Here is a 12443-nt window from a genome sequence, read left to right as displayed (position 1 = left end):
ACGTGATGAATACCAGGTACACACACACACACACACACACACACACACACACACACACACACACACACACACACACACACACATACATATTCACAGATAGAGGACTGCTGTGAAATCCCAGTTCAATTTCTTCTCTTTCAACCGTGTGGACACCAGAGGAGGTGAAGATCAATATGGCACATTCTAGCATCATTATTACAATTTATATCCTCAGTGACTGCCTCGTCTTCTTTTAAAACCCCCTTAAAGGTGCTATCTGATTTTTGTCCAGGTGTCCAGTTCTTAATTAGCTGACGCTGCAAAAGTGGAAACCTCATCAACATTGAGGGTCCAGAAAACAGATGGGAGGCTGATGTAACGACTCAGTCCTTGGTAAGAGTCACAAACACAATGGTGGAACTTTCCTGTAGGAAGTCAAAGGAAAAAAAACAAAAAAAAACGTACTAGCTTGAGATCATTTATCATTTATTATATTACAAAAGTAAGTTGTTCGTAATTTGTAAAAGTCACAGAAGAGGATGTTTATGTAATATAAATAAAAAAGAGTGCATTTAACACTTAATCAACATGTCAAGAAAGCGCCCATGTGTGACACAATATCATTCTAATTATAAAATGAAACTTTCAAGCAGTGTAATTTACACAATTATGGCCCATAAAGTTGCATAAATAAGATTATATTGCAAGAAAAGAAATTCTACTTTCCATAATATTATATGATTAAAATAAAACCCTCATAGGTACTTTAATTATTTTGTGTTGGGTTATTGCACATTTTGCATATAGTTTTATTATTAATATTATACTTAAATATTATTGTACTTATTTAGAAATTTGAGGCAAACGAGTACGATGCGCTAAAGTTTTGATCCAAATGGTTCAGATTTGTTCTAGAAGTAGCCAAATTTGTGCACCTTGCGGGTATAATGACTGAACTATGAAAATTATTTAACATAACTTTTTTAAATATTTTAGATGTCTGCATGATGCATGATGTGTTATGACATTTGCAGGACCATGTGTCTAAGTAAGATGTATTAGATGTATTGAATTAGACATTGATCATAAAATACTTGCTGTACATAGCTTTTTGAGATATTTGAGATAACCACATGATTCATGTCAGCATTGGACAATTTTACTAGCCTGGAAAAAATCCAGACCCTAATCTATTAAGATTAAGGGTCTGGCATGGAGCAATGAAAAGGGCCTAACTCGAGGGCCGGCACCAAGCATGCATTTGAAACTCTCACTGCATGCAATCGGATAACGCCACGACCAATCACAACAATATACGGTGTGAACTGATAGATTAAACTCTTGCCGTATCCAGTCGGCAAAACAGCAAAAACGTCCTTCTTGCAAAGGAACGATTCCAGCGCGGTTTTCTGTTCCTCTTTTATATGAAAAGCCAAGTCTAACTCGTTCATTGTAGCGGCCAAAGCCGTTTCAAACAACTTGTGTTCATCTGTAGCTATCTTTCAATGTTTAGTAAATGAATCCGGATGTCGCAGCGCTGTCGTCATCAGCTTAGCTCGCCTCTGGCCCGCCTACATCAGATACACCGATTTGATTGGTTCCCAGAACTGCTTACGTAATGTAATAACGTGCATCATTGCTCGATGCCAGAGTATCTTGCAGAGACAATTCAAATTGTGCTCTCGCGAGACCTCTGGATTTCCAGGGTACAATTTTACTGTCTAACTGTGTAAATAAGATCAGTTTGCAAGCAAAAGATACTCTACTTTCCATGTAGTTTAGGCTCTTAAGAGAAATTCAATATACAGTGCATTTAGAAAGTATTCAGACCCACTTCACTTCTTTAAATGTTATGTTGCAGCCTGATACTACAATTATTTAAATTCATTTTCTCATTAATATTCACTCCGTACCTCATAATGATGAAGTGAAAACAGAATTTTAGAAATGTCTGTAAATGTATTATAAAGAAAAAAAATGAAATATCACATTTACATAAGTATTCAGACCCTTTGCAACAACACTTGAAATTTAGTTCAGGTGCCTCCAATTTCTCTTGATCATTGCTGAGATGTTTCTACACATTGATTGGATAGCTTGAGAGGATTTGGTAGACAATCTCCAAACCCAGATGTGCAAAGCTTGTTCTCATACCCAGAAAGACTTGAGGCTGTAATTTCTGTCAAAGGTGCTTTAACTAAGTATTGAGCAAAGGGTCTGGATACTTATGTAAATGTGATATTTCTGTTTTATTTATTTATTTATTTTTTCTTTTTAATGAATGTACAGACAAATTCTGTTTTCATTTGTTCATGAAACACTTGTGAAATTTTATGAATATTAGATTTGGGATCCACTAAATCCAAATGATGCAGTTACCAGATTGTGCACATTGCAGGTTTAAGGACTGAACTAGATTCATTTTGGAAAAAAAAAAAAAAAATTGCTAGAGGATTAGATGAATCCATTTCAATTAATTCTAACAGCAAAAATATGCACTCTTTTTAGAATATGCTTTGATAAAAGTAGGCCTTATTTGAACCAGAACAAGCTGAATGAGTTTGTCTAGTCCTAGTGAGTTTTCCAAGTCAAACGGTTTAGTCATCTAGTTAACCAGCCACTGCATGACTAGAGTAGATAGGCAATCACTGAAGCAGCCTACCGCATCTCCTCCATTATCTCTGTTTAGGGTCTAATCCGCTCCACGTACCTCGGGCGGTTTAATGAAGCGTCGTGAGCCAATAAGTTGGCAGCGTCAGGCGGAGAGCTTGTGCGTGGAGCGCCGGTCACCGTCAGCCATTCATTTGCTCAGTGCCGAGTTATTGCGGCGAGGCGCACATGAAATCAGTGTAATATCTGCCACGCTGCAGTTACAGTGAGACGCCTGATAACTCGCATAATAACCAGATTAGCAATATGTCACACTAAGCTGTTGGCAAAAGGCTGGGGAATTGGGAAGATTCTCCATTCCTACGGAAATGAGGAGGCTTTAAATAGAAAATGTTGGAACTCAATTTGTCTTGTGTTAAGGGTGAGGATTGTATGTCTCTCGCAAAGCGAGGCTCATTTATCGACTCAACTCGTCACTGTTCATTTGCCATTTCGAAGTTCTGAAATGCTCGCCTCTATATTTCATTTGCTTTAGGGTTTCTGCAGGTCTTAAAAAGTATTTGTTTGCCCTTCCACAAGTTAGGCCTTAAAAGATCTTAAATTGGAGCAGAAAGTCTTAAATGTATAATGTCATGGCATTAAATGTTGCATGCACTGCAAAAATTAATATCTTTGTCAGTGTTTTAGTCTTCTAATACAAACATATAAACATGTTTGAATCTAGATACATTCACTGGAAATACAAACTCTTGCTTTTTGAGAGATTGAACAAAATTGAGTGAGTCTACCTTAAAAAAAAGAAGAACAAATATATGTCAGTGGGGTATTTCACAGTAAATCTGTGAAAAAGCAGATTTTTTTTTTTTTTTTTGCTTTAACATAATTCACTTTATTCTGATAACTTTCTCAAAAAACTAGAGATTAAAGCCCGGGACACACCAACCCGACGCCAACCAACTAGCGCCGATGAAAGCCAGCCGTCTTGTCGCCTCTAGTCGGCTGCGTCTGCAGGCGTCTGGGCAATTAAACTGAGCTCGAACACACCGAACTGACGACACCCGACTACAAACAAGAAGGTGCTTTTGAAAAGAGATTGAAAAGGTCTTAAAAGGTCTTAAAAAGTCCTAATTCACCCTTTTACAAATTAAGTCCCTAAAAAGGTCTTACATTGGGCGGAAAGACTTAAATTCATAAAGCCATGCCATTAAATGATAAATGCATTGCAAAACATAAATATCTTCCTGTTTTTTTTTTTTTTTTTTGTCTTGTTTAGATGTTTATTACTGGAAAACATCCTTAAATCAAGGTACATTTACTTGAAATACAACAACACAAGAAAGAAATTGAGTTTATTCTTTAAATATTTTAATTGAAGTCATTTTTTTTAAGAACCTTTAGATATTTGCACTTGAAAATAAGACAGAAATACTGATACTAATTGAACTTATATTTTTAAACTTTGTGTTGCTAATACAATTCATTGTGTTCTCCCTAGACATTCAAATTTAGAAAACATATCATCAATTTGTGCCTTAAGTTTCCTTTAATTGTTTTTTAAAAAACATCTTTAAAAAATCTTACATTTTCCCTACATAAAACTTGAAGAAACCCTCTCGCTTCTACATGAACTTGTAATAAACTAAATGAATCACTCTTTGTTCTGGCATCCTTAATAATGTGGATTTTTTGTCAATGCAAAGACTAAAGAGTCACAGGACAACCTGCATTTCAGTTTTAGGATATTTTTGTCCTCAGAACAAAGCCGCGGTGGTTTTCGACCTACAATAATAAAAGCATCTCCATTTTGAACGGCGAAACAAACAATCAGCCTCAGAATTGAATACTAGTTGGAGCATGGCAATTTGGAAAGTAATTACCTTGATGATTGTACTGAGGATATTTGCCACATGGAAATTGCCACCCTTTATATGTATGACCCCTGTGAGGCAGTTATCGCCGGCTGGCCCGCAACTCATTCACACTTTAAATAATTCTCATTACCCAACTGCCAAAGTCGCAGGTTATTTGAGCGTGAGGATATATACTATGTGGCTAGTGCTAAGAGCTGTCCAATTTTTCTCTCACCTCCCTGGGATGTTAGATTAGAGTTAATTACATAAAATTACGAGTTTGAACTCTTGCCAGCACTTTTGTAATCTGGATTAAAGGTGTGATCACACACGTAAAGTCGACTCTTGGGCTGCGGGGTTTTAGTTCGGTCTATTGAATGACACAAAACTACTGCTGTTGCTGATGAATGCATTTCAGGACTCTAGTGTACATTTCTCCGCAAACTTTGCTGCATACAACAAATATTTGCTAATGGATGCAGAAATTACTCTATTGTATTTTGTATCTGGAGACTGACTAACACAAATTGCTAATTGTACTCTAAATACTGCCATCATTAATTAAACAGAGCTTTTTGTGCTGCTTTTGTTTGCTATTTGAAATTCAATAGAGCCGACAGCTAGAACGCACTTTTTAATGCTCATACCATAGATGCTTATTGTCTTCTTTAGTTTGCATGAATGTTAAACAACATCTTAACAAGATCTTAACGTACGTATTTTTTGATCTGCTGTATTTTTGCTTCTATATGAATTATTTAACATCCCAGCAGGCACACAACATCATAAGATGTTGATATTTGGTTAAATTTCGGTTGACCATAATTCATTGTCAGTTCAACTTCTAATGTTAATTTGATGTCCAATACCAACATTAACTGACTTTTATAATTGTTTTTAGGTTGTGTATCAAAATCCAGAGTTAAGTCAGCATCAAATTGCCGTCAAATACTGACGTCAACCCGATTTTCATTCTCAACCAAAATACAACGTCTGTCCCACGTCATGTCCAACGTCAACCTGACATTATATTGATGTCCTGTGCCTGCTTCAAAAGGTTCTTCAAGCGATGCCATAGAAGAACCATTTTTGGCTCCACAAAGAACCATTTCTTGCTCATCTTTTTATAATCTGAAGAACCTTATTTGCCACAAAGAACCTTTTGTGAAACAGAAAGTTTCTTCAGATGTTAAAGGTTTCTTCATGGAATCAATAAGACAAAACTTTTCTTCTATGGCATCGTGAAGCATCTTTATTTTTAAGAGTGTAACAGAACTGTCTAATTGTGTAAATAAGATTATTTTGCAAGAAAAAAAGATGCTGTTTTCCACAAATTTTAGACTCTTGAGAGAAACTCAAAGTGTGTCTGCATATGTGGCATGCTTTTGTGGAGTTATTGCACATTTGTGCTATTATTATGCTTCATTATTCATGAAACTCTTATGAAGTTAGAGGCATATGAGTTTTGGGATGAACTAAAATAGGTTTTGGATCCAAATGGTGGAAATTTGGATCCAAAATGGTGGAAAAAGCCAGATTTGTTCTAGGAACCTTGCGGGTTTATTGACTGAACTAATTTGACTTGAAAAATTTGCTAGAGGATTAGAGAAATCCATCTTATTTAATTCAGAATTAGCTAAAAATATGCACACTTTTCATTTAAATGTGAATTATTAGACACTGATGATAACATACCTGATTTTTAATCTATCCACTTTTGCTTCTATATTTTTTGTGATATCCACAGGATGTAAATCACCATAATGTGTTGGACGGTAGGGCAAGGTTTATCATGCAAACAACTGAAAATTCTATTTATGGAAAAGGAAATTTTAGGCTCTTGAGAGAAACTTTTTGTGCAGATTTGTACCTAAAGAAGCCGGATTTGTACCAGATACTTTACACATTTAATGACTGAACTAGTTTGACTTGAAAAATTTGCTAGAGGATTAGACAAATCCTTGTTACTTAATTCAGATGTAGCTTGAAATATGGACACTTTTCATTTAAGAATACTGAATTAGACACTGATCATAACATACCTGATTTTTTATCTATCCACTTTTGCTTCTATAGAAATTTAAGGTGACTTTTGTGATATCGACATGATGTAAATCACCATAAAGGGTTTAATATGCAAACAAATGAAAATTCTATTTACGGAAAAGGAAATTTTAGGCTCTTGAGAGAAACTTTTGACATTTTTATTATTATTAGTATGCTTCATTTTTTATGAAATGTTATGCTTATGAGTTTTAGGCTGCACTAAAAGGGTTTTGGATCCAAATGGTGCAGATTTGTACCTAAAGAAGCAGGATTTGTACCAGATACTTTACAGGTTTAATGACTGAGCTAGTTTGACTTGAAAAATTTGCTAGAGGATTAGACAAATCCTTGTTACTTAATTCAGATGTAGCTTGAAATATGGACACTTTTCATTTAAGAATACTGAATTAGACACTGATCATAACATTCTTGTTTTTTAATCTATTTACTTTTGCCTCTGTATGAATTATTTTACATAACTTGGCATGAAGATCTGTGTCAGCCAATGAAATGCGAGTGCATGTCGGCATGGCACGCTGGGACTCTTCTGTGACCAGACAGATGTTCTCTCTGGGGGGCAGCGGGAGGGACGGAGGGGAGGAGAACGAGAGGTGCATGAGCATCGGCTCCTGAAAGCGCCGGCTGCGCTGGCTGTAATTGTTGCATGTGTCGTATGAATTCCCTGCTGAGTTCTTCGTTTCTGTTGGGTTTTTTCCTCTGCCAAATCTTTCCGTCTCAGCCCCTCTCTCTCTCTCTGTCGTCACTGCGGGAATCAAGCCAAGCCGGCTCACTGCAGACAAACAAAAAGAGCACAATAAATAAATAAAATAAAGCAAACCAGCCACCGAGTCTCTGTCGTTCTGGATGAAATCAGAATCAATGTTTTGAGTTATAGATCATTAGCGATTCAGACAAGTGTGTCGGGACATTCTTCTTTATTTTAAGTCGAAGGTTGAAGCATTTTGGCTCCTAATGTGGCTGTAGTTATCTTGAGCTTGCATTTCAATTTCACACCTTGTCCTAAAAGCACTTTACGGCTGGCCACAGGTTTTCAGAAGGTAAGATAAGGTAAAATGAGAAATTAGCCCAGGGATGAAGAAGCAGAGGGATGTAATGATCAGGTAAGGGTTGTTTTTCTGGAAAGGAAAAGGTCTGTTTACTTCAGTCAGAATATCTGATCATTGTGCGCAAACATTTTTCTTTTTTTTTCCTTCAGTAAAATTTGAGCTTGGGAATCAGCAAATAAGACTCAAATCAATCATGCTGTTTTGCCGTTTTCCCCCTACATCAAACGCAAAACATGATTTGGCTCAAGGGAAAATAAGGCATGCAGGACGAAGTCAAAGTTCCTCTCATTTTTATCTTCATTTGTGAATTTTATTTATGCTACCCATTTGGATTTCTTTCTTTCTTTCTTTCTTTCTTTCTTTCTTTCTTTCTTTCTTTCTTTCTTTCTTTCTTTCTTTCTTTCTTTCTTTCTTTCTTTCTTTCTTTCTTTCTTTCTTTCTTTTCTTTTCTCATCAAGTAACCTTTGGTGTCTGAACGGTTGAAGTCTTGCAGCCGGAAATCATCCTCTAAATTAGATTACAGATCAAGGCTTGTGAGAGACAGCAGTATCATCAAATTATCCTCCAGCCTGTAAATTCTACTGACAGCTTAAAATTGGATATATAGCTCAAAAGAGAGCAGCCACCTTTAATGAAATTGATACACAAATCCAATTAAATAAGCATAAATTCATATAAATACAGGGGCTTTTTATAGCCATTTGAGGTGGACAGGTTAATTGCCTGTTGTGATGGAAACAGGCTCTGGGTAAAACATTGCAGACATTTCCTTTTATGGTCGATTTTAGAGACCAATGAAGTCAAAATTGAAGTTTAGTTCATGTTGAAGACATGCATATGCTAGTATTAATTCTATGAAATATATGCACCCATTACTGCTCCAAAGTTTGGTAGTACACTCTTAAAAATAAAGGTGCTTTAAAAGGTTCTTCACAGTGATGTTATAGAAGAACCATTTTTGGTTCCACAAAGAACCATTCAGTCAAATGTTCTTTAAAAAAACATCTCTTTCTTATCTTTTTATAATCTGAAGAACCTTCTTTTGCCACAAAGAACCTTTAGTGAAACAGATGTTCTTCAGATGTTAAAGGTTCTTTATGGAACCATTTAAACAAAAAAGGTTATTCTATGGCATCATGAAGCACCTTTTAAGAGTGTAAGATAAAAAAAAAATAGAAATTAATACTTTTATATTTCAGTGATTCATTAACTTGATCAAAAGTGACAGTAAATGCTGTTCTTTTGAACTTTCTATTCATTAAATAATCCTTAAAAATAAAACATATCACGTTTCCACAAAAATATTAAGCAGCACAACTGTTTTCAACATTGATAATCAGAAATGTTTCTTCAATGATTTCTGAAGGATTATGGGAACTGAAGGCTGTAGTAATGATGCAAAAAATTCAGCTTTGATCACAGAAATAAATTACATTTTAAAATATATTCAAATAGAAAACCTCTCTTTTAAATCGTAATATTATTTCTCTGTTTTTATTTGATATGTATTTTTTTAAATAAAAGAAATACCTTGGTGAGCTTTTAAAAACATCTAAATAAAAACTAATTATATAATTATGAAAATAATAATATATAAAATATTGTAGATAATTTATCAGCCACTGTACCTCATTTTCCTGTGGCTCAAGAGTGATTAGTCACATGCCATCTGTGGCTGAGATGATTGGCTCAAAACAAACTGGCAGCAGAACTGAGCTCCTTGGAGCCAAGATGGCAGATTTCAAATTGCGCATTTCTGACGGTCCTGCTCCAGCCGAGCTGCTGCCATTGATAGCTCATCACCTGAAACCTAGTCTCGCGTAGCCAGATCTTCAGACTGACGGCTGAAGGTCTGGAATTCATGGCAGCTTTCATTGGCCAAGGCCTGCCCATAAGGCCGTTTGACCGACATGTCAAACAACCAATCAGATTGTTTCATTCAGCGTCACGTTTCGGTGCGTGGAAATGCCTCCACAACAACAGACTGGCGTGCAACATGTCAGTCATTGAAATAACCAGCATTGAAATTTAACGAAGAAGAGCAGGAACAAGCAGTAAGTCAGTAATTTGTTTGTGAACGTCGCAAATTTGTATAACAACAATGGCATCTGCATAAGCACCTTTTAGCAAAACGTCGAGTAAATCAGTCTGCGCTTTGTTTCCTGGCGGACTGAAAATAAACGCGACACTCGCGTCTCCCGGAAATCCGTTCAAATTCAACTAATCAGATGACGACTTCGACATTCTTGAAGTGTTTCCAGTTAAGTGTACCATAGTGTACCAAGTGTACCAAAGTGTACCAAGTGTACCATATGCATCAGACGTTTAGCCAACCGCTGAGGCTGAGACTACCTGAAACCAAACGGCATCCTAATAAAATATAAGTGTATTTCTTGCAAGCGGCGCCATGATGCGAGCCATTTCCATCAGCACTAAAGCCAGTTAAACGCTCAAGGAAAACAATCACGGCTCATATCATGCTCTGTGCATGTCAGTCAAAAAAGCCGCCTGCAGAGTGTTTTGTTCTCCCTGAGGTAATTTAACACGACAAACAGAGTGACAGAGTTACACTCGGTTTACATGTGGTCATCTCTCGGCCTCTTCCACCCACACTGGTCCAGCTCTCTTTCTCTTGCTATTTTTACTCGGCTAATAAGAATTCATGGCAGGGAGGCACTTTCTCTTGAAACAATGTGTGCAGAATGGCCAGGCTGCCGGAGACTAGAATAACAGCCGGAAAGATAAACAAAGTGATTAATTGCTTAGAGATCCTGCCTGAATGTGAGCAAAACCCTCATGTATCATAGGGCATTCCAATTCATATTCAGGAAAAAAGCACGAGTTTTTGCTGCTCTCCGCAGTTTCATTGTGCATGAGCGCGGTCACTATCATCGTCTTTGATGTGGAGGGCTTCAGGGTTCACACACAATAGGCTCTGCCTATCTCGCGCTCTCAGGGATATGAATCCATTTCTAGTCATGAAGAGCATCGGACAAGGCTTGTAGTTTCAGCCATTCCCAACCAGAAGTGCATGTTCTCCGGAGGCCACTTGGAACGATTACTGTTTCGCTTTGTCAAACATGTCTTCGTTAGCTGTTAACTTGTAATTTCTCATTAGAATTTGAGAATGCATTTGCTCGTGGGTGATATTACATACTTGTTGAGTTTGATTTGATGATAATTGAATTCCACCATAAAGCGACGTTACATTTGTTAAACGTCCCACCTGGATTTGATTTAGACATAACTGCGCTGTACTGCTCTACTGCACTCTCACTGAAATAATTCCTAATACACAGTATTCACCAAAGAAGTTTTACACTCCTAAAAATAAAGGTTCTTTATTGAAATCAATGGTTGTAAATCTTTCCATTGCATAAAGAGATCTTTAGAATAGAGCTGGGCGATGAACAATGTTATTTCAAGATTACGATTTAATTTACAGTTGAAGTCAAAAGTTTACATACACCTTGCAGAATCTGCAAAATGTGAATTATTTCACCAAATAAAGAGGGGTCATACAAACTGCATGTTATTTTTTATTTAGTACTGACCTGAATAAGACATTTAACATAAAATACCGTAGTCCACAAGAGAAAATGATAGTTTAATTTATATAAATGACCCTGTTTAAAAGTTTACATACACTTGATTGTTAATACTGTGTTATTACCTGAATGATCCACAGCTGTGTTTTTTTTGTTTAGTGGTAGTTGAGTCCTTTGTTCGTCCTGATCAGTTAAACTGCCTGCTGTTCTTCAGAAAAATCCTTCAGGATTCCATTAATTCTTTGGTTTTTCAGCTTTTTTTTGTGTGTATTTGAACCACTGATCTATAATAGAGAACTGGATTGCTCATGACGTCATAAAAGTGAAGCCACCGCGCCGCCATATTAGTATTCCCTACTATTCGCATACATTCTATTGAATGAATAGGAAATTATACGATTTTATTGAGAAACATCACATAACAATTCAGCGTTTTTATATCTGAAGTCTCACTATACATTTTCACAACGCAAACGTCCTAAGCATGTAAACGGTTATTTGTTTATTGTCGGGAATTCCCTCTGCTAATAAAAAAATGTACGTTCATATAGCCTACATTACAGTCATGTACATCAGAGAAACATAAACATCGGGCGTTCAACATGTTTACAAAAGACAACGTGCTCATAAATCTATATGAAAACCTTAATTCATCTTAGTAGCCTACAGTTATTCACTGTTTATGTCATTTTGTTGTTTTTATTCGTAGCCTACTACGAATGTTTCTGCATGTTTCAACAATACTTTTGCTATTAATTCGTTTATTATACGTTATATTATTATATATTCGTTATTAACAGTATTAATTTTGAAGCAGGTAATGATTTGTTCGTTAAATTAATAATTAATTCAACATACGCATCATTTTACTCGCATGGAAACTGTAATGTTACTAAATCATTACAGAATTCGCTGATTTGAAGAGTCTGAAATAGATGCTGCCCATTAAAAAAATACACACCATAACTATACCGCTGACTACATATGGTACGGACTTAAAGACATGAAGCTTTATTTCAAAGATTTGAATTTATAGTACAACGAGCAATATAACAGAGGCTTGTTTTGTATTACTTATTGTACAATCGAAACAATTTCAGATAGGTTTCTAATACCATATATATGGTTTTGTTTATAATTTCCTGCATAATTAGGTACATAAAGAAATATATTTTCGTATTGGATCAGTTAACTCACCTGTGTCTGCAAGTGCGCGGCTGACACACCCACCTAAACGATTTCAATATATTTTGCTTATCCAGCGCGAAAAGACCATAAACATTCCAGATAACATCTTAAGTATAATTTATTTACATACACATATCCTAAAAACTAATGCTGTG

The sequence above is a fragment of the Garra rufa genome, chromosome 11 (genome assembly GCF_049309525.1).
Source record: "Garra rufa chromosome 11, GarRuf1.0, whole genome shotgun sequence".
In the NCBI taxonomy this organism is placed as follows: Eukaryota; Metazoa; Chordata; class Actinopteri; order Cypriniformes; family Cyprinidae; genus Garra; species Garra rufa.
Note: the sequence above shows the minus strand (reverse complement) of the source record.